This window comes from Macaca thibetana, chromosome 4, assembly GCF_024542745.1.
Source record: "Macaca thibetana thibetana isolate TM-01 chromosome 4, ASM2454274v1, whole genome shotgun sequence".
NCBI lineage: Eukaryota > Metazoa > Chordata > Mammalia > Primates > Cercopithecidae > Macaca > Macaca thibetana.
Window position 1 is genome coordinate 89,543,907 of NC_065581.1, and position 26,375 is coordinate 89,570,281.

A 26,375-nucleotide genomic window follows, 5' to 3' on the forward strand; every position below is an offset into this window, starting at 1 on the left:
AATATATAATTTGATAGGATCATAGTAAATAAAAATGGTTAGCTAATTATTGTTACAATAGATATGAAAAGGAATGTCTAAAGATATTTAGACCATTTCATTCTAGCTCTCAGTCCTTACATCTGAATATAAGGCTGCCCCCAAATTCTCACTAGCCATAAAAATAAAAGACTAAAACTGCTTACAGAGACAGGCAGGCATACAGAAAATTGCTGAACCAATTATACAATTAGCTAAAGATAATTGCAAAAACAGACACAAATATATAAACAAGCAAAACCCTGCAGGCAAACCACAAAATAATTTGCTGCAGCCAAAACATTTCTGAATATAATTACTCAATCAGTCCAGCCTTTCTAAGGATTTCGGTCATTTCTAAGTAACAGTACAATCCCTGCCATGGTATTCTTCAAAACAATCATGTAATTTCTCAATACAAAACACTGGGCAGCTATAATTAGTCATGTGATTCTTCAAAGATCCAGGAATTCTTCAGACATAAAACAGTGACTAGAAATCTATTGTACTGCACCTGGCTTCCCTCCTAGAAACCTTCAATACGAAACCACTTTCTGTAGACTTTCAATCTGAGGAGTAGTTACTTCCTGATCAAAACCATATATCCTAATTTGTAACTTGGATTGTCTGAAATTTTACAGGACAAATATTCTTAAAATGGCCACAACATTTTGATAAACAAGGGTCCTCAAAATTAACTGCCTTTTCTAAATGCCAGCAAAACTCATTGATTCATTACAGCATCAAAAATGTTAGAGAACACAGATAATCTCAACAGAAGTTTGTTGTAACTTTTCTTATTCAGGCACAGCTCTCACTTTGCTTGAATGTGTCCTCATGAGGCAAGCACATATTCATAGGGTGTTCACAACTGTTTGAAAAACAATAACAATTTTTTGATGAATTAATTATTTGTACATATGTAAGTTTCTTTTCAGCTTTTTGGAAGGGGAGATGCCTATGCAGCCCTGTTTCAAGATTCTCTCTTGGAAAGAACATTCCATAAGAAAAGAAGATGGTTAGATAATGGTAGGTTGGAGACAAGAAAAAAAAAAAAAAAAAGATAAAATATCCTTGTCAGTTGAGAGTCAGCTGGATGGGTGAGTCATTAATTTCATATTAGGTCATAACATCATTTAGCTCCATCATAAAATCAAATATTTCATCAGAAATGCTAATCTCCTCCAAGAAAGAGGTTTGCAAATTAGATTCTGTTACAAAGTTATATGAGAAATGAATTTCAGGATAATTTTTCTTTCACAGTGTCAAGTGTATAAGTCTTTCATTCATTGCCTAGTTACTGAATCTATACTGTGCTATACATATATTGTGCTATATATATACTGTGATATATATATATTCTGTGATATATATAATGATATATAGTAATATATATATATATAGAGAGAGAGAGAGAGTGCGTGCTAGGAAATGGGAATACAAGGAAAGTCCAACAGGAAAACTGACGGAGGTGCCAGTTGGAAAAGATAGTATCCCATAAATCACCTGAGAAGGTCCCATCTAAACTAAATCCTGGCAGAACAAGCCAGGAAAATGTTCAACGAAGGGCAATCCAGTTAGTAGAAAAGTATGACAAGTCTTAATGAGATTTTTAAAAATATATATACTGGAATTGGGAATTAGAAGCCCAATCTGGCTGGAGGGCAGAGAGCTGAGGCTGGATATACAGATCAGCAGGGCTTCTTGTGACCCAGTGTTGCCTTCCTCGTCAGGAATTTGAGTGTTGCTAAAAGAAACAGAAAGTCCTGGAAGAGCAGTAGTGTTTTAAGCAACAGCATTAAATAATTGCATTTTCTTTCTAACTGACTAATCCAAATTTTTCACTGCCTCATTGACCAATATTGATGGCCCTTGGTGGCCTCTCGAGGTAAGATTTCAAACACTGACCTTTTCAGAGAAGTTGTGAATTCTTCAAGGGACTCTGCAGAGCTTGTCCACCGCAGTATCCAGACACATGAAAGATCCACTTCCTGTTTCAGTCTTCAATCCCACATCTCAGACTCCCAAACTCCCATTCTCATTTGTATTTCCTAAAGCCCCTTAAACAGTACATCTTGGGTGGGACACCAGTCAACTTGGCTTCATGGTCCTGGGAACATATCTCCCCAAGCCGCCTTTTCTTTCCATGGCAGGAAGATGTCCCTGCAATTCATGTTAGTCCAATAACTCTTGACTCAAAAACCTTGATAAAGCAGGTGGAAGAATTGATTTTGGTAATGCCAGCACTACCAGTGCTTCATAAGCTCTTAGCTAAGTAGACTCAATTGCTGGGCACTCTTTGTAGCCTGTAATACTTGTTTTTTGCTTAGTTGGTTTTTAGTTTGTGACCCCTGGCTCTGGGCCATTGTGTTTTCACTAAAGCAACAGTAAACATTCCTGTTAGATATGCTATTAGCACTGAAAATTTTTTTTGTTTTGTCTGTTGCATGAAGAATGGGTTTGTAGATTATGAGGCTAGGAATATAGAGTGGTCAATCCAGGGGACGATGGTAGCAACTTTGATCTGGATGGCATGACCAAAGAGTCAGAAATTATTTATGAGCACTTATTGTATATGCAGTCTTTTACTAAGCACTTACGATTTGAAAATAAACAGAAGAGATAGAAGCCTTGCTTTTCAGGAGTTTGCGTTCTAGTTGAGAAAAATGTAACAAAATTAAAAAACATATATGTTTCTCATAAGGATAACTTCTATGAAGAATATAGAATATGACAGTGGATTAGAAAAAAAAGTGGATAGATTTGATGTGCATCATGGAGACCTAATTTATAGGATTTAATGGTAGATTGGCTTGAATGGCAATGGTCAAAGATGACTCCTAGGGTTGGGACCTAAACAATGGTGTAGAGAGTCATGCGCTTTATTGAGAAAGGTAAGACATTAGTGAACAATAATGTTTAGGGGAAAGTTCAATTTGGGATGTATTAAGTGTGAGATTAATGAGACATCTAAATGAAGACGTCAAAGAGAAATTTGGAATAAAAATTCTGTAACTCAGAGGAGAGGCCTCATCTTGTGTATGACAAAGTCATGGAAATAGATGTAGTCGCACAGAAACATAATGGAGAGAAAGAGGAGAATTTGAATGTTAAAGGGACAGCCCAGGGTTCTCATAAAAGTCCACTAATAATATACCTTGGAAAGAGATAGATCTTTCTCTTTTCCCTAAACATCATGTTTGACTTTTGTTCTTTTTTTCAAGTTTACTCTGAGTGCCATTCCCCGCCCCCCCCCCCCCCACCAACCCAGGAAACTCTTTCTTAATATATGCCTTGGTAAAGCAGAGTAAATAAAATATCCTGGGCCGGGATTCTAGAAGTAGAGCTGAAAAAGTGAAAGTGATGGAACTAACCTGTCGCTATGCAGCGTTAAGCAGAGCGGAACTTAAATGATTCAGGGATGAGGTCAGCCTATCAGCCACAAATACGAGCTAAATTTTAAATCTTGTTGGACTGGGATGAGATACAAAATATTAATAGTGAATGGATTTACAAGCAACGATAAAACAAAAAGCAGAGCTGAGAAAGCCAATAAGAGGTGGAGCTGAAAATATGTCCTGGGAGCCAAATATAAAAACTGTGTCATTTGGAGGAGTCATTATGCAGGATCCATGGGTATGAAGCTTGCTATTAATAGGGTTGAACCCGTTCATACAAGCAGAAAGAACATAATCAAAGGCATACGGGTAAAAATTAGATGGAGTTTTCTATCCCTTTATCTCATAAGCATTTACTTTGTTGGGTTATTTCTGGACATACTTCTAGCATCTTTATATGTATAAATTATATTGCACAGGGAACCAAGAACTTAACAAGAAGCGGGGTAAAAAAGAAACAGAAAAATGTGAATGGCATTATATGAGGAGCCTGAACACAAGGAATGCAACTATGCAGAAATGTAATTTTCTGATGGAAGAAAGATTCCAAGAACCCCTGGATTTCAAGTATATAAGAATGCCTTTGATGAAAAAAAAAGAAAGAAAAGAAAATCAAAACAGGTCACACTACTTAAGAGAGAGTGTAAAATTGTTAGGTTTTTTGAAGCCGAAAAGAAAACACTGTGAAATTCAACCAAAATTTCAAAAATCTTTTATATAAAAAATGTCTCTTGAGGAGAGTAATATTTATGCAGAACACTTACGTTTTATGGCTTCAGAAATGCATGGCTAGGTACAGTTAAGCTGTGCCTAATCAGACACTGTCTTAAGGCTGGAAGGAGAGCAAATGTGCTTTGATACAATCGACTGCTTGTTGAACGTCTGTTCTATTGTTTTGGATGAATGGATTGAATCAATTATTTTCATTTCATCACCAAATAGTTAGAGCATATCTCTTAACCAGCACAATTGGGACCAGTGGTTGGTCAGTAAAGCAAAAAAGTTGGTTAAAATGAGACTTTAAAAAAAAAAAAAAAAGATGATGCAGTCTTAAAGTAGTTCTTACTTCTCTCATCCACACTTAATTCAAACAGTGTTTTTGGTTTTTGGTTTTATTGGGGTTTTTTTGTTTGTTTGTTTGTTTGCTTAATGGCTTGGTTTTGAGTTTTTCCCAAATCATTAAAATTAATTAAAAGAAACTTTTACTCATACTTATGTTTTATTAATTTATTTAATTTTATCGTAATTACAATAACAAATACTTCTGGAAAAAGCAACTTCATGGCTAAGAGAAATGTGTAGCTATATGAATAAGCTGCCTGCTAATTTCTTTATTTATTTGCTTTTTCTTTTTTCTTTTTTTTTTTTTTTTTTTTTTCAGAGACAGGTTGTCACTCTGTCAACCAGGTTAGAGTACAGTGGTGCAATCTAATTTTTTTTTCTTTTTGAGACAGTATGTCACTCTGTCAACTATGCTGGAGTACAGTGGTACAATCTCAGCTCAGTTAAGCCACAACCTCCTGGGCTCAAGTGATCCTCCGGCCTCAGCCTCCGTAGTAGCTCGGACTACAGGAGCATGCCACCACACCTGACTGGTTAGTATATTTGAAATTAGAAAATAAGATTAATCTGGCGTGTTGTTTAAATGAAATTTGCTTAAGAGAGATTCTACTGCATTTGCATATTCTAAGCTTAAACTATGTTCTAGTATATAACAACAGTTGTGAACGGCATAATTGTGCACCTTTCTATATTCCAGACACATTATTAACACCAGTAGGATGGTCATTGAGGAGCCAAGAGGGTTAGGTGATAGTAGGAGGGAATAAGAATAAGGAAAGTAGTTGAAGAAGTTGAAGATACTGAAAAACCTGCTAGAATTCAACAGATGGTTTGGGAAAAGTACATAAATGACAAAGTACATTCAAGAAGTGTAGAAAGAAATAGAGCGGCTACTTTCTTGCTCTACTGTCTTCCACAATCCCTAACTTTGATCTGTCCTTAAATCCTGTATCTCTTTTTCACACTGAGCTTAAGACTCAGGACTAGAATACTGACAAATAAATAAAATCTTCTTTTATTTTCCTGAGTCCTAGATTCTTAGAACTATAGTCATTCTTGTGATTAGAATATTCTCATTAGTACAGATTTTTCTTTCATCCAGGGAACATTTATTCTCTACTTCCTATTAGATAATGTGAATGAAGTCAGGAAAAAAAAAATACAAGAACAAATGGAGTTTTGAGAAGATAGAGAGCTGCTTTTTCCTCCTACCCCTACCCACATAGAATTGGAACAAGTGGCATCTCAGATTTTATTTCCCAAGGAACCTGTCTAGATTGCTTGTGTAGTGCTGACTGATTGCTTATATATGTGAACTGTCTGAATTTAGAATTTTGTAAGTGACTCTAAGCACATGCCAAAGTGGGTATATTTTTTAAAGTCACATTTTAAGGTACAGATAAGAGAACACTTTGGCAAATCATGGTCAGGAGAAGCCGTTATTAGCTTTCAAAATAAACATGGTCCTGATCACTTTTTTTTTCTTTTTCAGATTTTCTGCTCTTGCTTTATTACAGTCTGACTTCTCCAGGTAGTTTTTAGCCCCCTTTGCCCTGTATAGGTTTAGCCTCAGAACTGTTTACATGTTCGTTTGTGTGTGTGTGTGCACTCATTCATATATGTACGTTTACCCTGAATGATCCAAAGAACCTTACAAAATATGTGTGATTCAAAACAAGGATAAATATTTAAGGAAATCAAAGTAACAAAGAAATAAAGACTAAGGTTAAAAAGACAACACATGGAAATATAGATTATATCCTTTCTTTAGACCTGATAATGGCTGTGTTGAAATTTACCATTAAGCATTGGAGTACCGAAATCAATGAAGAAACCATAATCAGCTTCAAGATGGATAGTCTAATTACAAAACAAAATTGTGTAAGTAATTTTGGCAAAGTCCTTACTCTCTTCCCCAAAAGGGAAAGTGAAAAAGACATTCTAAGAAATGTTTCTCAAAAGAGAGGAATATTGGGAAGAAGTCTAAGGCTACAAAATTAAAGGTCAGTATCAGATCCACCTCAGGTCTAGAGGGAAGGATAGGTGGAGAAAAAGGCATGAACTCATACTGAGTCATTTAGAGATTAGCGATATTATCCACATTTTTTAAAGTGATGAAACAATGGTTACAACTTTTCTGAATGAATGTATCTATTAAATTAGAGTAGCATAATCAGGGTCTGGCTTCAAAGTCCACGTTTTTCTCAATATAACATGTTTCCTCTTCATGGAAGGAGACAATTAAAAAAGGCATAGACACTAACTTTTCAATGTTCTCTTATCTAATGAATTATTTATCACTCTTCTTTTTCTAATATCATGAAACTCTCTTTCCTATAACTCTCACTAAGATGTTTCTTTTGCTTAAGAAATTGGTTTTGTAATTAAAAATTAAAATAAGCTGAAAGACATAAAAAATCATTATGTTAAAGGCTATTTTCTCAATTGAAATTTAGTGCCCTTTTGAATGTTGTTTCATGTTTTAATGCTCTGAATTTTAAACCAAAGTTTGGTCTTTGGTTGTTGGGATTTATAAACTGCCAAATACTTCTAACGGAAAAATGAATTTCAAAAGCCTAGGGGAAAAAGGGACTCACTTTGCTTTCTTGACATCAAACAGGCCTTGTAAAACAACACATTGATCAGTTAAATACAAATGAACTAGAATCATATGGATATAATTCTCTTAAATTAAATTTCCTTTAAAATAGGGATGGAATTAAACATTAAAAAGAAGTTCACAAAGTCAAGCTTTTTTTGTTTGACATCTGTCTGCACAGCCCTAAATCCTAAAAGAATAAATCTTAGCACTATTAAATGTGTGACATACTGTCTTATATAATATATAACTAATAGAATATTGTTCATTACATAAATGATGAGAGGATTTTTGGAAAAAAAATCTCAAAGTAGTCACTTTCCTTTTTTTTCAGACAATTTAATTTTTGTTTCTGTATGTGTTTGCTTCAAGAATTGAGAGTAAGTAGTGGTATAAGTCCCAGAAGAAGTCAGGATAACTGTTTCGGGTTTTTTTGTTCCCAAAAGTTCAATGAAAATATAAACTGCAGGTTTGGTTGGCATCAACAAAGTATGGAGGGAAGGTATTTGGCCATCAGGAGAAGGAGAATGCTGTCACCTGGAAGGCAGCTAGAAGTCACAATACATCTCAATGAGGACAGTGATGCCATTGGGAGCTGCTTGGAACTGACTCTTCTAAGTGTGATAAACAACAATCTAGACATATAGTGATGACAAACAAAAAGAGCCCAGCAGCTTCACAGTCACCCATGTGGAATCCTTTACATCCAGCAGTTAAAGTTAGGACTAATTTAAAAGAAAAGAACAGCCAATTTGCCAAGGGCAGTAACAAAAGGAAACGTCTTTAGAGAGGAATAGGAAAATGGAGGCAGATGGTGTTTGTGGAAGCAAAACAGTCTCCTCTCTACTACACTTTTAAAAGGATAGCCAATCCTGGAGGTATAAATTAGAGATTTAAAATGGACCTAACACGACTCTAAAGTTATGGGATTTGAGCATTAATGGAGCCCACTATTTATGCTTGTAATATTCTTCTGCAACTTATTTAGGGTGGCATATTTATTAATTCAACAAATGATTATTGAACTCTATGCTAGGCACTGTGCTTTATAGACTGTGTGTCTAGATAAGCATTTCTCTACATTAGACCTGAAAAATGCACTTTTTGTTGTTTAGCAATTATTTTGATGGTTTGCCATGGCTTCATGCTGAGCATATGAGATGAAAATCAAGTAGTCTTTAAACAACACAAACTCAAATGGAGGTGATTGTCATATAAACGCATATATTGGGGGCAAAAATGTATTGTCTCAGTAGTTGTATTCAGAATGGTTCTTGAAAATACAGAATGTTTGATATAGGACCTACATGCGAGCTTGATATAAAAAAATGAGAGGATGATGAATTAGAGGTTGGCAGCAATAATTTTTTGTCTGTTAGAGATGGAGTTTTGTTCTTGTTGCCCAGGCTGTAGCATAGTGGCGTGATCTTGGCTCACTGCAACTTCCATCTCCCGGGTTCAAGCGATACTCCTGCCTCAGCCTCCTGAGTAGCTGGGATTACAGATGCACACCACTATGCCAGTCTAATTTTTGTATTTTTAGTAGAGACGGAATTTCACCATGTTGGTGAAGCCGGTCTTAAACTCCTGACCTCACGATCTGCCTGCCTCGGCCTCCCAAAGTGCTGGGATTACAGGCATGAGCCACCACACCTGGCCAGGTTGGCAGCAATAATAAAGACAGAGGTAACTTCATTCAAGAAGTGTTGAGAGGCTAGATAACAATGAGAATAAAAAACATAAGAACAGAGCAAAGGTAACTTGTTATGTTTTAGTAAAGAGATCGGTGGCATTTTGCTTCTGACCTAGAAATTTGTGGAACTTTGAACTTGAGAGAGATGATTTAGGGTATCTGGTGGAAGAAATTTCTAAGCAGCAAAGTATTCCAGAGGTGACTTGGGTGATGTTAAAAGGCATTCAGTTTTATAAGGGAAGCAGAGCATAAAAGTTTGGAAAATTTGCAGTCTGACAACGTGATAGAAAAGTAAAACCCATTTTCTGAGGATAAATTCAAGCCAGCTGCGGAAATTTGCCTAAGTAATGAGGAGCCAAATGTTAATCTCCAAGACAATGGGGAAAATGTCTCCAGGCCATGTCAGAGGTCTTCATGGCAGCCCCTCCCATCATAGGCTCCAAGACCTAAGAGAAAATGGTTTCATGGGCTGGGCCTAGGGTCCCTGAACTGTGTGCAGCCTAGAGACTTAGCACCATGTGTTCCACCTGCTCCAGCCATGGCTGAAAGGGGCCAATGTAGAGCTCTTGCTATGGCTTCAGAGGGTGAAAGTCCAAAGCCTTGACAGCTTCCATGTGGTGTTGAGCCTGTGAGTGCACAGAAGTCAAGAACTAGTGTTTGGGAACCTCGGTCTGTATTTCAGAAGATGTACGGAAATGCCTGGATGCCCAGGTAGAATTTTGCTGCCGGGGTGAAGCACTCATGGAGAACCTCTGCTAGGGCAGTGTGGAAGGGAAATATGTAGTTGGAGCCCCCACACAGAGTCCTTACTGAGGCACTGCCTAGTAGAGCTGTGAGAAGAGGGTCACCGTCCTCCAGACTCCAGAATGGTAGATCCACCGACAGCTCGCTTTGTTGAGCTGGAAAAGCTGCAGACACTCAATGCCATACTGTGAAAGCAGCTGGTGGGGGGAGATTGTACCTTGCAAAGCCACAAGGGCAGAGTTGCTCAAGACCATGAGAACTCGCCTCTTGGATCATTGTGTCCTGGATGTGAGACCTGGAGTCAAAGGAGATCATTTGGGTGCTTTAAAATTTGACTGCCCTGCTGGATTTCAGACTAGCATGGGCCCTGTAACCCATTTGTTTTGGCCAATTTCTCCCATTTGGAACAGTTGTATTTACCCAACACCTGTATCCCCATTGTATCTAGGAAGTAACTAGCTTGCTTTTGATTATACAGGGTCATGGGTAGCAAGGACTTGCCTTGTCTCAGATGAAACTTTGGATTGTGGACTTTTGGATTAATGCTGAATCAGTTAAGACTTTGGGGGACTGTTGGGAATGCATGATTGGTTTTGAAATGTGAGTATTGAGATTTGGAGGTGCCGAGGTGGAATGATATGGTTTGGCTGTGTTCTCACCCAAATTGCATCTTAAATTGTACTCCCATAATTCCCACGTGTTGTGGGAGGGACCAGGTGGAAGATAATTTGAATCATGAGATGGTTTCCCTCATACTGTTCTCATGGTAGTGAATAAGTCTCACGAGATCTGATGGTTTTAACAGGGGTTTCCACTTTTGCATACTCCTCATTTTCTCTTGCCACCATAATGTAAGAAGTGCCTTTCACCTCCCACGATTCTAGGGCCTCTCCAGCCATGTGGAATTGTAAGTCCAATTGAAACTCTATTTTTTTCCCAGTCTTTCTATCAGCAGCATGAAAATGGACTAATACATATTTCCAAGATATTTTCAATGGCAACATAATATCCAAGCCCATGTTTCCTCATTCTGTGGAGATCCATTCCCTGTACCTTATAAAAAATTAATTTCTCAACATTAATATAGTAAAAATTGTATTCCCAAATGAATTCTTTCCATGTCTTTCCCAATCCTCATCAATGTCCATTAGTTTCAGTTGAATGAAATACTTCTAACCTTCAAAGTTAATTACATCTCTTATGCTTTTGAGCTCTTTTTTACTAAAATCCTCAAAAATCATCCTCCATCAGCTGCTCCCTTCTCTTTCTCATATAGATATCAACTGCTTATTATTTATTCTTCCCACATACACCATACTAATATGCCTTAGCCTTGATTTATAGATATGTATATATACATACACACACATACATAAATACACAAACACACATGTACATGGATACACAAACACCACAGAATTTAAAGCTTCTTAAAAATAATGAATAGGAGTCAAAGAAGGATGGAAGGAGAGCAATCAGAATGAGTGAAAGTTTAAAGGTTGAATAACACGAAACATACCTAAATGAGATGAAGCTGACTTGAATGCTAAGAAAGACTTATGAAAGATTTACATAAAATTGGATTCATAGTATAGGAGGCTTTGTATGCCAAGTTAGGGCATTGAATTATTTTATTTTATACACAGTGAGAAGTCACTATTAAAAAGAATTCTTGTTTATGCTTTTAGCACAAATTGAGGTGACTTGTCATTAATTTCAGTTATAAGATTAATTTATACTTAGCTCTGATTGACTCATCCATTCAGTCATTCAGTCAACCAGTGTTTATGGAAAAGATATCTTTTGTAACAATATTTTCTCGGAGAGGGAGGTATAAAAAATAAATTTACATCTAAACCTTAATATTTTCCCAAGGTAGTACTTATTTAATACTCAAGCTTTCTATGATTTTTCATGCTTTTAGAATTATTTTTCTCAACCTTAATTTTACTTCCTGGTGCTAGTCCTTAATTTAATTTAAAACGTGTGTGATTTATTCACTGGAGTGCATATCACAAAGATTATAGACTTAGGTTGAAATAAAGATTAATGAATTAGGATATAACATGCCCAATTTCTCTCTCTCCTTTCTTGTCACTCTTCTTATTTCCTAACATACTCTCATATGCCCACAGATTGTCAGATATTGCTCATAATTGGGTCAATCATCAAATATTTGTGATGAAAGCTTTGAGCTATGTTTTGGCAGTGAAAGAGCAAATGGCATTGCCTATATAAGAATTGACATGTGCAAGTGAGTGGAAAGAAAGCAAACAGATAGATGAAGAGTTCAGTTGGTGTTTAATTTAAAAAAAAAATAGATATAGGAAAATTTATTTGACTTAGTTTGTGGATAAAGGCCAGAGAAAGAACATCTGGGCATGAAAAGAACAGTTTATTGAGCATTGAACCAGAAAGAGATAGTGTGGTCATCACACAATATAGACATGAAATGGTTAGACAGATAGACAAAGATACTGATGATATCCTATGAGAATAAGACATTTTATTTTTTGTTAGACTTCGAGTAGGAAGTTAGTAAAAATTAGTCTTCACTCACCATAGGTAATGTTTTAGCACATAAGTCTCACTACCTCCTCGTTCATGATTGGTCCATTATGGCTGTCTCTACAGTGTGGCTTTAAGTCTATTGTGACCTTCAAGCTTACAAGTATCTCTAATGAAGCTCTGTGTATTCCTAATTCTTTGGGAAAATAATATTACCGGTCTAGTGTGGAGCAGAAACCTATAGTGGACTATGGGTGGATTTGTTTCTAAGAAGTACACACAGTATGGAGAAAATACCACCTGAAGCAAATGATCAAGATTTTTGCACATATTAATTGAGCAGGACTTTTTTATTCTCAATCGACATATCCTAAAATTTGCTGGACAATGCCCAGGGTGAGAGCAGAAACAAGGAAGAGGGCCATCCTGCCAGAAGAAATAACACAAGCCAAAAAATAACAGCATGAAACATCATGGTATGTGTGAAGTTCTCTAAACAAATATGTATTACTTGAACATAAAAACATAAATAAACAATCATTTTCCATAAACAAATTAAGAATTTTTTCAATGAATAAAATAATTTTAAAACTTAAATTAAAAACCATAGCTTCTACATTTTTGGTGTTTCATAGCAAAAGAGAATTTCATAATACAAACAGCCTATCTTATTAAGACTAATGCCTTTAATTTTGAAATAATAACAAAGTATAAAACTGCATATTTACTGAAGTCCACAGGTGAATAATTTAACTTCTTCAGAAATCTTTAAAGGAATAGATAATTAAAATATCTAAGTTTTCTAAATTGATAAAAGGTATAATCCTGCTTAGTAAAATAAAAACTGAGACTTTGAGAATTTGTTAGTAATACAAATTTTCTGTGTAATTATAAATCATAAATTAATCTTTACATTATACATGTCTCCCTTAAGACTATTTTCATCATTACTAACAGGTCTATGTTTTATAATTTTATACTTCCTTGTAAAAACCTAGAATTAGATAAAACAATACAGGCAGTTGCTGCCAAAAAGAAATAATTTCTATTAGTGTTTAGATACAATAATAAGCAAGAACCAACGCCAAAGTTTGTTTATAAGTTTTTAAAATCTATGTTTAATTCTAAAGAGTTCATGACCAATTAAAATATTTAAGTTTGAGATGAGTGGCTATATGGATATTTGGAAGCATGGCCACTCTTTTTTATTTAGGAGATTTGCTCATTTTTTAGCAGAGCTCAATCAAAACTAAACTTTCAATGAAGGTCAATCCATAATAGCTATTTTTAATGTTCAAAATTCTTATTTTTCTTAAATATTAATAAAATTATTTAAAATAAATGATAGTATTGAGAAAATTTAGTCAGCTCCAGGCTTCTTCATAATATTATATTTATGAATTTTTGAAATATAAGCTGGTTTTCAAAATTTTGGAGTAAAGAGTATGTATTTAACGATACTTTTAATTTATAAATGAGGATATATTCTTAACTACGATGTAGCTTAGAGGTAAAAGCAATGAATTCTGAATTAGGACAGTAGTTCTGTGCCCTTTGCCAAATCACCAAATTTATTAGTTCTAGGTATTACCATCTGTAAAATTGTGGTTAAATTAGATAATGCATACAGAATATGTAATATGCTGCTGGCGTATTAGTATGTCTTAAATATATTGAAATGCACATTTCTTAAATAAATATTCAATCTACCACTAAGTGACTGGCATTTGACTAAATACTGGGAATGTGAAAATGGACAAGATACAGTCTCTGCCATCAGGAGTTAATTTTGTGTTGATATACAAAAGGAAATTCGTAGCAATCTCTTCATACATTCAGCAAATATTCCTTGAGAATCTATAAAATTTTAGGCACCTATGCACCATGGTGCCATGGAAACTGTGGTGGTGGGGGGAGAGGAAATGAGGGAAGAGAGAGCTAAAGCACACTAGGAGGATCTGCCAAGTAGTTGAGGATGAGGAAGGTTTAACCAGTTACTTAAGTGTAAAGGAGATACAGTGAGAAAAGAGGAAAGGCAGAGTTCCAATTATGAATGGCTCTTTGTGTGAGGCTTAGGATTTGACTTTGTGCTAGAGAATCACTGGAAATTTTAGCACAAACATAAAATGAATTGATTTGAATTTTGGGGAAAAATACAGAAGCAGTCTGGTGGGTGAATGAGGTGGATCTGAGAACGTAAAAAAGACAGATCAGTTAAGAATCTGCCACAGTCTTTTAGGTGAGATATCAGGCTCAAGCTAAGGTGGCATTCATGGGAATGACTAGGAAGAAATAGACTCGAAAATTATATGGAACAATGCTTTTGAAATCCAAACTGTCTACACTCATTACTAATATTATTGACCAGATGTCTCAGTTAGGATTCAGTCAGAGGAACAAAACCACCTTTCGGGATACGAGGGATTTATTATAGGAATTAGCTTTGATAAGATCCTGAAACCTAGTTAGGCAGTGTGAGTGGTTCAGTAACACATTGACTGTATGAATATGAATCATAAGACTGAGAGTCAATTAGTGATAGTTTGAAATAAGCATATAGGGGGTGGCAATTACAGCCATGAAGGTTAATGAGAATACATAAGATAAAAAGATAGACAATATGTTACAATAATGAAGCTCAGGGACCAATTTAAAACAAACATATTCAGTATTTTTCTGTTCTTTTTAAAAGGACATTTCTACAAATATAGGGTTGTTGTTAAGATATACAGTATTTTAATTTAAATGTTAATATTTAAAACTCAAGGGTTTCGTGGAAGTGACATTTTCTAATGAATTTGACATATAGCACTTACGAAACAAAAATGAAAATGTAATGTAAAATCCTAAGAAACAGTACTTTGGTTGCTTTAGGAATATTTCTTATAGGAAATATTCCACTTTTAAAATGAGATAATTTTCCTAAAAAAGAAATTATATTAATATGCAATTATATTTTATTCTCATTCTCTTTATCTCCTCTCTTAATGTTTTATTGTGACTTTTGATATTATGTTTCCATTTAGAGTTTGTCTTTTTCTTTTATTCAGCCTCATACCAACATTTTTTGAAAACATCATTTTCATTATCAAGGAGTTAACTTTCTGATTTTATGAAGATCAATGTTTGCTTTGGCTCGCCCAGTTCAATACAGATATATAATTTAATCAACTAAATATATGGTCTTTATTTTTTCATTTGGAAAATTTGCAGGACTTCAAGAACTGCTATACAAAAAAACATTTAGCCCTTAATACATGCTGAGAATAATAATTAATAGAAATTTAAACATGTACATTGTATATACAGCTGCCTGGATTATGACTGCAGTAAATCCCTATGGTGACCATATTTAATTTATTTTGGTTATATATATATATATAACCAAAATATATATATATATAAAAAATATATATATATATATATGGGCATGTGTGTTTGTACATATATGTGTGTGTGTGTGTGTCTGTGTGTGTGTGTATTTAGAGAGAGAGATTTAAATCAATTTTTCTTAAAGCCGATTTAAAAAATAAGAAACTGGATTTTATTTTGCATGTAAACTATGATCCCTTGCTGAAGGGCATACACAATCAATATTAACATAACCAGAAACATATGGGAACTTTAAAAGTTATAGAACAATTAGATCACATGAAAATAAAAAAGACATGCTGATAATATTTTGAGTAGAATTAAATGATAAAAATTACTATTTCTATATATAAACTTTTGACTGACCTTTGTTATACCAGTAGTTTTGGTGAGAAATACAGAATAAGTTCCAGGAGAAGATATTCAACAGTAAGGAGGCTTAATGCTGACCTAAAATAATATTTTATTTCCAGGGTTAAAATAAGGGTAGAATGCCCTCAGTGGTGGACTTTCTTAGGCAAAGGTGCTGATGGTAGTAACCATTAGCATTATTCAGCAGTTTAGAACTATAATTATTACAGGACTGCATTTTGTACCATTGCGTTCATTTGTTAGGTGTGATATATTAAAGAATAACAATATCTTAAGGCCAAGTTATTTCGGGGATAAATAAGTCCTTTGAGCATAAGGTCACCATAGAAAATATTTTTCTTTCTCCATAATTACATTTTGATTAATTGAAATCCTGAAATTATATAATAACTTTGGAATTTTACGGAGTATATCAGTGGCTGAATCTGCAATTTCTTAGGAAAATTAGAAATATTTGTTATTAGTTTTATAAAGTTCTATTTTTTAAAGGAACAGAAAATACTACTTTTCCATACATTATTGTCTAAATTTTAATTTTTGTATCCAATAACTCTAACAAAAAAAAGCATTTTTTAAAAGAATGATGCTGCATTATCATATTTTAGATAGCAAACTTAGATTATATTTTTCTAATAAATAATATAGCCATTAACTAATATTTAAATAAATAAAATGATATTTCTTTAATATTCTCATATTGGATAAGTTAGATACTGCTCTCCATAAATTACTGGATAATAACTATATTATAGTTGTAATTATGTTCTCACTCATTTAAATAACTTTTTGGTCAATGCTTAATAAGGAAATTGTCTATTAAAATGGCTTTTTGAAAGTACTGCAGTAAACTACAGAGAAAATAATTGATTTCTGATTTAAAATATCTTAATGAATTTACAAGCTATCTTGCCCATTTGTGTTTTCAATTTGCAGAATCATTGATAACTGAATATTTAATTAACTGCATTTTTGAGGTCAGCGTTTGCCATCCTCTCTCCAGTATAAAAATTGCATATATTGGTAAATTAATTCTAATATCTATATGTTTTTTCAATTATTAGTGTGGCATAATTAAAGGAAATTTTTTTAATAAATACTTTCTTCAAATAAAAAATAAAGCTGCACATTTTGATGCTCATAAAGTTAATTTTCAAAGGAGTGCATTGTGCAATGTTGATAGGCAAATTGATCGTCTTCATAAGAAATGAATTTGGAAAATGTAATTTAAAGTTTATCGAATTTTGTTGGGGTTTTTTTTCTTTTTTCTTCTTTCAGGCTGCTCAACACTGTGCTGTATATCAAAAGCGCATGCATACATACACATAGATGCCACATATCTTTCCTCTTCCTTCGTAACTAACATATAAATAGTATCTTCATTTTGTTTTATTGAAAGGAAACTGAAGTTAAGAGAACTGAGTACACTGGACCTAAATACCACAGCTAGACAGTTCTTGCTAACTCCATACACCAGCACGGGACTTTGTAATACCACCTGGCTTTAGTAGTATCACATGCCTGATGAGTCCTGCTTCACGGCAGTGAGGTACTATTGTTATGCCCAGACCGTTTATTCCCCAAAGAAGACCACCAGAGTCCAGAGTCAAAGCTAAGCAGCAAGGATCTTTATTACAGGTTCGAACCTGGAACTCTCCCTCGCTCGTGAAACGAGACGGGCAGGAGAGCTCCCCCACTGAGCTCCAAACAATGTTATATAGTCTAAGGAAAGTAGGCATAGAATCATTATACAAATTAGAGGTATGATTGGCTGGAGTCTGAACAAAGCAATTTGGCAAACTATGATTGGTTCCCGCCATTTCTGATATTTCAGTACAACCCTTGAGGCGGAAGAGCAGTTTTACACAAAGGCAGTTAATTATATTGCGTCAGGTTGCACAACCAGTTTATGGCTATCTTGCTTAAACACACCTTGTGACCTGGCTATCTTACTTAAACATTCCTTGTGACCTGGCCTCAGAAAGAGAAACATGTACTTACAGAACTTACGAAACCTCTGGTACGTGCAGAGATTAGAAAGCAGAATAAAGAGTTTAGCAACATTTGGGGGGGAAGGGAGGGTACGCATTTTTGTATCTTTGTGTCCTTTCACTATTAGTTTTGCAGTGTATTTTTTTTTTTATTTTTTTATTTTTTTGAAACGAAGTCTCTTTCTGTCGCCCAGGCTGGAGTGCAATGGCGCGATCTCAGCTCATGGCAACCTCTGCCTCCCAGGTTCAAGTTTTTCCCTTGCCTCAGCCTCCTGAGTAGCTGGGATTACAGGCGCCCACCAAAACGCCCGACTAATTTTTGCATTTTAGTAGAGACGAGATTTCATCACCATGTTGGTCAGGCTGGTCTCGCACTGCTGACCTCGTGATCTGCCCGCCACAGCCTCCCAAACTGCTGCAATTATGGGCGTGAGCCACCGGCCAGTGTAGCTCTTTTAATTCTGTGAAAATAGCTTCTGTGTGTACAACTTAAATGCTTATTTAATATAACTTACTCAACCCACTGATCAGCATAATTTCAGAAAAAGTAAAAATCAAACAACAATAAAATGTAAGGAAAACTGTTTCTCACATTAAGATTTCTTAAAGAAATTTTAGATATATTAGTTAACAAATATCCTATTTCTTAACTTAAACTATATAAAAGCTGAATTATGTCTCAATATCTCCGACTCTATTTCCAGAAAGATAATCATGAGGAAACAATAAATCCAAAATATGGTACATGTTATTTTTTCACTGTTCGTAATCATTTTTTTAATGCAAATAAACTGAGAATGAACTTCTGGAGATTCCTTTCTTGTTCTGGTCTCCCTTTGTCGGGCTGTCTGTTCAAATATTTGTGTTTGTCTTCTTTCCCTCTTGTCAGACTGATTCCCACCATGGAAAAGTCCTCTATGAAGTGAGCATGACTTCCGGCTCCACTCAGGGGATGGAGACCATCCTGGCTAAAATGGTGAAACCCCGCCTCTACTAAAAAACACAAAAAAGTAGCCTAGCGTGGTGGCAGGCACTTGTAATCCCAGCTACTCGGGAGGCTGAGGCAGGATAATGGCGTGAACCCAGGAGGCAGAGGTTGCAGTGAGCTGAGATCGTGCCACTGCACTCTAGCCTGGGCGACAGACAGAGACTCCGTCTCAAAAAAAAAAAAAAAAAAAAAAAAAAAAGGAGACAGACCTTGTTAGAATGATAACACATTCATTGACTTTCTGCTGCAGAGGATGATCAGAACAATTTGTAAAAAGTTATAGGAAACTTTAAAATGCATGGTGCATTTTCTTAATTATATAAAAACCTAATGTAAATAGTAAACATTGGGATAGGCTACTTCTGACTACGTACAGAGACATAAATTCAGGAGTGCACTTGCATCTGTTTACAATTATACTGGTGTCAAATACTGCTACATGCTTCAAATCCACACTGGAGACCACTGAAGTGGGGTCTATAAATTTGCTGCTGCTGATGCTATTGTTTCTTGAGGTGGCTTTTTGTTGTTGCAATCTCTCAAAAAGCATATTGCTCATGTGTGAAATTATTTCAATTCAATGACTGAAATGCTTTTTAGAAAGTTTGGAAATATTAACTAACTGAATACTTGGTATAAATCATTATTTATCCTAAAATATCATTTTACTTTAGATTAACTATTTCAGGAACTGTAAAAATTATGGAACTTAAACCCTGAAAATAAGTTTTGCTGATACATTTTTAGTTTTTTCGTATGACTTACCCCATGGTGCAAAATCATACATTTCTAGGATAATACTCCTGGAATAGAACATAGTTTCCCAGATTTTTTTTTTCCATTTCTTTAAAGAAAATTTGCATTTGAACATGTATTTAATCCAGCTTTATAGTTTCTTAAAGTAATTATATTACTAATAGTAATGTTTGTTAAATAATGACCACAATTCTCTACATTTAATACCCCTATGAGGTATGTACTACTAGTAGGCACATGTGCTAGATAGTGAAGTGAGTCTTAGACAACATGTTTCAGTTAACAAATATCCTATTTGTTAGTTTAAACTATATGAAGCCTCAATTATGTCTCAATATATCAGTTAGACTCTATTTTCAGAAAGATGGTAATGATTAAACAATAATTCCAGAATATAGTACATGCTATTTTGTTCAAGATCACTAAAGTTGTCCACAACTAAGGCAAAATATGAACCAAGGTCATCTAACATAGGAATTCGTTGTTGTAAATCCTCAGGTTTTCAGTCACTGTAAAAACTGCTTTATGTACAACATGCTAATGATACCACGTGTAGCTGAATTTAGTACCCAAACAATCTCTTGTAATTCTATACTTTTCTCAAGTTTTCTAAACTTTGAAAGTTAGCAGATTTTCTCTTACGATGATATTTTGAGTTCTTTTAATTATTTCTTTTATCTTTTTAAGGAATACTTTTAGTGATGTCAGAGAAAAAAAAAGCCATTTTCTTCAAAAAGGTTGGAGTATAGTATAATCCCGCTGTCAAATTCTTGTTTCTAAGGGGACATTGTGCTCTGATTTAATACCATTATCAATGGCAGCTTTGTCTATAAGCAAGGCTGTAGATCCAGAGAGAGCTGTTAATCTTAAATTAAGATTTAGGATAAATTACAGAGAAGCATTCTAATCAATCCTAGGTAAAACCAAGATAAATTGGGGCTTTGGGTAATAACAGTTAAAATGGAAAAAAAAAAATTGTAAAACTAGGTCTTTCAATATTGCTTTGTGTTTTTACATGTGAATAGTTATGTTGAGCTGTAGAAGCAAAGAAATATAAGAATAGAAATGGAGACTGACATCCCTGGCAGTGAAAAATGTCTGCTTTCGAAGCAGGCATGTGGGGGACATGGGATTTTGTTTTTTACCAAGGCCCTGCTCTTAAAGGGTAAAAGGCGGCCAAAAACCTGCAGGGAAATGAGCTGCCCCTTGTATATGGATATGATCATAAATGTCACATTTGCAAATATAAGATTCACACCATTCCTCCCTTTTCATCTGTCATTTCAAACTACATGATTTTTAATGTTAGCCTACAAAAATAATCTCATTGTAAAAACAGAAACTCAAAGCAATAGTTGACAATAATTCTCCTCTTACTCTATATTTCTCTTGTCACCATTAAAGAAAAAAAAACAGCTAACAGTTTTGCTGAAATAGAAATACACTCATTAAAAAAATATATATATATAGCATTTTTTCAGAGAGATACAGTGTAATTTATTTGACACTTTATGTTGTATGTGTTTTCTTGGTATTGTTTTCTTGTTTCTTTTCTTTTCTTTTACTATTAAGATAATACTGCATTAAGCATTTACAAGATAAAAATCTCCCAGCAAATGGATGAGGGCTTCTTTCAAATATAATATTAACACAGCACTCTCTAGGTCAAATATTATATATGTTTTTAAAAGTTCAATAGATAAGTTGCCAAGTTGCTTTACATCTACTGTTTTATGAATAAACACTCCTACAGTTTTGTCAAGATTAGGTAATACTCATCTTTTATATTATATAAATCTAACAAATGAAATCGTTATTCCTTAATTATGATATACAAATTACTGGTTATTACTGAAATATTTTGTAAATATTTTTATTGGCTATGTGTATTTACTCAGAAATAACTGTTTATATTATACGGCAACTTTTCTATTCAGTGTTTGACTTTTCTGTTAATATTTAAGTATACATGCTAATTAAATACATAGTAGACCTTTGAACAATGCAGGTATGAACTGTGTGGGTCCACTTATATGTGAATGTTTTCAATAAGTATAATTGAAATTTTGTTAGAGATTTGCAACAATTTGCAAAACCTTACAGACAATCCACATAGCCTGAAAATATCAAAAAAAGTTAAGCATTTTATGAATACAATATATACAAATCTATTATAAAAAGTTAAACTTTATCAAAACTTAGACACAAACACTTACAGACCATACAGAACCCATTTACAGCTCTGAGAAATGTAAACAAACATGAAGATGCAGTATTACATTATAACTTCATTAAACTAACCACAGTACATACTGTACTACAGTACTAATTTTGTAGCCAACTCCTGTTGCTATTGTGGTGAGCTCAAGAGTTGCTCATGTGACACTAATCATCTCCATGTGAGCAGTTTCTCTCTACAATAAATTGCAGATTCAGGAAAAAAGTGATTTCTCATGGCTCTACCATATTTTCCTCATGTTTAGTGCAATACCGTAAACCTGGAATAACACCATGGGACCCATACAATTTGCCACTATTAATGGTGGAAATGCGCCTAACAAGCAGAGAAAAGTCATGGCATGATAATAAAAAGTTGAATTTCTTGATATATGCTGTAGATTGACATTTGCAGCTGCCGTTGTCTGCCATTTCAAGATAAAAGAATTGAGTGTAAGGACCAATGTAAATAAATACAATGAAATTTTTGAAAACATAGATGCAATTATACCAGCAGGAAGGAAAACCTTTTTTTTTTATTTATTTTTTTTTTGAGAAACACCTTTTTATACCTTATCGAAAACGCAGTTTTTATCCATGTAATAGTCAATTCTAACATTGCTATAAAAAATTACCTGAGACTGGATAATTTATGAAGATAAGAGGTTTCCTTGACTCACAGTTTCACAGGCTTAACAGGAAGCGTGGCCGGGAGGCCTCAGGAAACTTAACAATCGTGATGGAAGGGTGAAGGGGAAGCAAGCACCTTCTTCTCATGGTAGCGAAAGAGAGCGTGAAAAGGGAAGTGCCACACATTTTTAAACCATCAGATCTCTTGAAAATTCACTTGCTTTCACAAGAAAAGCATAGGGAAATCTGCCCTAATTATCAAATCACCTCCCACCAGGCTCCTCCTACAATTTGACATGAGATTTGGTTAGGGACAGAAATACAAACCATATCAATGCGGGTGCAGCATTGCTGTAAGAAAAGCATATCTACATACTCTAATATGATTTGAGAAAAGACAATTATATGACAAAGTAGAATTTAATGCCAGCAAAAGATGGTTTAATAATTTTAGAAAGAGAATTGGTTCAAAAAATGTCAAGATACCAGGAGAAGCAGCTTCTTTCAATAAAAAGGTAGCAGATACATTCCAAGAACCATTAATAAAATAATTGAGGAAAAAGGATATCTGCTGGAACAAGATTTTAAATTGTATTTACTAAGGAAAAATATACATATAAAATTACAATTTTTACTGTTTTTTTTTTTTAATTTTTACCGTTTTTAAGTGTACACTTAAATGGGAATAACTACATTTATATTCTCTTTTCTCTCTTCATCCCTCAGCCTTCCAACACTTTCCAGTCTCTAGAAACCACAAATCTACGCTCTATTTTCATGAAACCCACTTTTTTAGCTCCAACATGTGAATGAGAACATGAAACATTTGTCTTTCTGTTCTGGCTTATTTCACTTAACATAATAGCCTCCAGTTCCATCCATACTACGTCAAATGACAGACTTTCATGTTTAGGCTAAATAATATTCCATTGTGTAGACACATCACATCTATTCATCTGTTGATGGGCATATAGGTTGATTGCATATTTTGGCTATGGTAAATAATGCTGCAATAAACATGGGAGTACAGATACTTGTTTAATACATTTCTTTCCTTTTGGACATATATTTAGTGTAGAATTGCTGGATCCTGTTCCATTTGTAGTTTTTTGAGGAACCTCCATATGTTCTCCATAGTGGCTCTACTAATTTACATTCCTATTAGTGGTGTAGGAGGGTTAACCTTTCTGCACATCCTCACCAGCATTTTTTATTGCTTTTTTGATCCACACCATTTTAACTAGGATGAGATGATATCTTGTGGTTTTGATTTCTGTTTTCCAGGTAATTTGTGATATTAAACATTTTTTTTTATACATGTGGGCCATTTGTATGTCTTCTTTTCAGAAATGTCTGTTTAAATATTTTGCACATTTTAAATCAGATTATTATTATTATTATTATTGCTATTGAATTGTTTGAGTTCCTTATATATTCTGGTTATTAATCTTTTGCCAAACGGTCAGTTCAGAAATGCTTTCTCCCATTCTGTGAGTTGTCTTTTCACTTTGTTCATTGTTTTCTTTGAAAGTGCCAAAGTTTTTTAACCCGATATAATCCCATTTGTCTATTTTTGCTTTGGTTGAATGTGATTTTTGAAGTTTTACACAAGAAATCTATGCCCAGACAAATGTTCTGGAGCATTTTTCCAATGTTTTCTTCTAGTAGTTTCACAGTTTCAGGTCTTAGATTTAAGTCTTTAATCCATCTTGATTTGATTTTTCCATATGGTAAGACACAGAGGTCTAACTTCATTCTTCTGCATATAGTTACATAGTTTTCTCAGCATAATTTACTACAATGATCATCCTTTTTATTTGTATGTTCTTGGCATCTTTGTTGAAGATGAGATGGCTGTAAATGTGTAGATTTATAACAAGATTGCCTTTTCATTTGTCCACGTGACTGTTTTTATGCAATTACTATGCTGATTTGGTTACTATAGCTTTGTAGTAAATTGTGAAGTCAGGTAATATGATACCTTCAGCTTTTTTCTTTTTGCTCAGTATTGATTTGGCTTTTGGGGGGTCTTTCATTCCATATAAATGTTAAGACTTTTCTTATATTTCTGTGAAGAATGTCATTGGTATATTGATGGAAATTGCATTAAATCTGTAAATAACTTTGGAATAGTATTGTCATTTTAGCAATACTAATTCTTCCAATATATGAGTATGAAACATCTTTCTATTGTTTTATATATCCTCTGAAATTTCTTTCATCAGAGACTTGCAGTTTTCCTTCTATACATCATTTACTTCTTTGGTTAGATTGCTTCTCAGGTATTTAATAATTTTGTAGCTATTAGAAATAAAATAGTTTTTGTGATTTAGATTTTAGATTATTTGCTGTTGGCATATGAATATGCTACTGATTTTTGCATGTTGATTTTCTGTCATGAAAATTTACTGAATTGGTTATTTGTTTTAACAGCTTTTTTTGACTTTTTAGGGGTTTCCAGGTATAAGATCATGCCATATGTAAACAAGGATAATTTGACTTCATCCTTTTTAAGTTAGATGTCCTTTCTTTCTTTCTCTTGCATAACTGCTCTGACCAGGATTTTGTGTTATGTCAAATAAAAGTGGTGAAAGTGGCCATTGTTGCCTTGTTTCAATCCTTGCAGGAAAGGCCTGTAATTTTTCCTCCTTCAGTAAAATGTTAACTTTGGGTTTGTCATATATGATTTCTATTATTTTGAATTATATTCCCACTATACCCATTTTGATGAAAGTTTTTATCTTAAAGGGATGCTAATTTTACCAAATGCTTTTCAGCATCTATTGAAGCAATCATATGTTTTTTTGTTATTGATTCTGTTAGTTTCATACATATTTATTAATTTGTGTATGTTGAATTATCCAAGCATCCCTGTAATGAATCCCACGTGATCACAGTAAATGATTTGTTTAATGTGTTGTTGAATTCGGTTTCCTACTATTTTGCTGAGGATGTTTGTATCTATGTTCAACAGTTATATTGGCATTTAGTTTATTTTATTGTTATTCCCCCATCTAGTTTTGGTATGAGGGTAAGCTGGCCTCATAGAATGCTTTTGGAAGTCTGATCTCTTCAATTTTTTTAAAAGAGTTTTGGTAGGATTGGTATTAGTGCTTCTTTAAATGTCTGCTAGAATCCAGCAGTCAAGCCATCAGGTCCCAGGCTTTTCTTTGATGGGAGACTTTTGATGATGGCTTTGATCTCATTATTTGTTTTTGGTTTGTTGAAGTTTTCTGTGTCCTCATGGTCCAATGCTGGTGGGTTGTATATCTCCAGGGATTTATCCATTTCTTCTAGGTTTTTCAATTTGTTCATGTATAGTTGTTCATAGTAGTCGCTGATTCTTTGTATTTCTGTGGTCTCAGTGGTTATTCTCCTTTTTATTTCTGATTTTATTTACTTTGGTCTTCTCTCTTTTTTTCTTAGTTTGGCTAAATTTTGTCTATTTTTTTTTTTTTTTTTTTTTTAATTTTCACAAAGCCCACTTCAATTTAGTTAAACTTCTGTACTTTTTTTTTTTACTTTTTTTCATTTATTTCTGCTTAGATCTTTATTAATTTTTTTTCCTTCTACTAGTTTGGGATTTGGCTTGCTCTTGCTTTCTAGTTCCTTGGAATAGATTGTTAGGTTATTTATTTGAAGTCTTCCTACATTTTCAATATTACCATGTATTTTATAAACTTCCTCTCAGTGCTCTTTATGCTATATCCCATAGATTTTCATATGTTCTATTTCCATTTTCATTTGTTTCAAGAAAGTATTTAATTTCCTTCTTAATTTCTTCATTGACCCATTGGTCATTCAGGAACCTTTTGTTTAATTTCCACGTTAGCATACTTTCCAAAGTTCTTGTTACTGATTTGTAGTTTAATTCCATTGTTATCAGAAAAAAAAGATACTTAACATGATTTCTGTCTTTTTTGTTGTTGTTGTTCAGGCTTGTCTCATGGCCTAAGATATGGCCTATTCTGAAGATTGTTCCATGTGCTGATGAAAAGAGTGTGTATTCTGCAGCAGTCGGATGCAATGC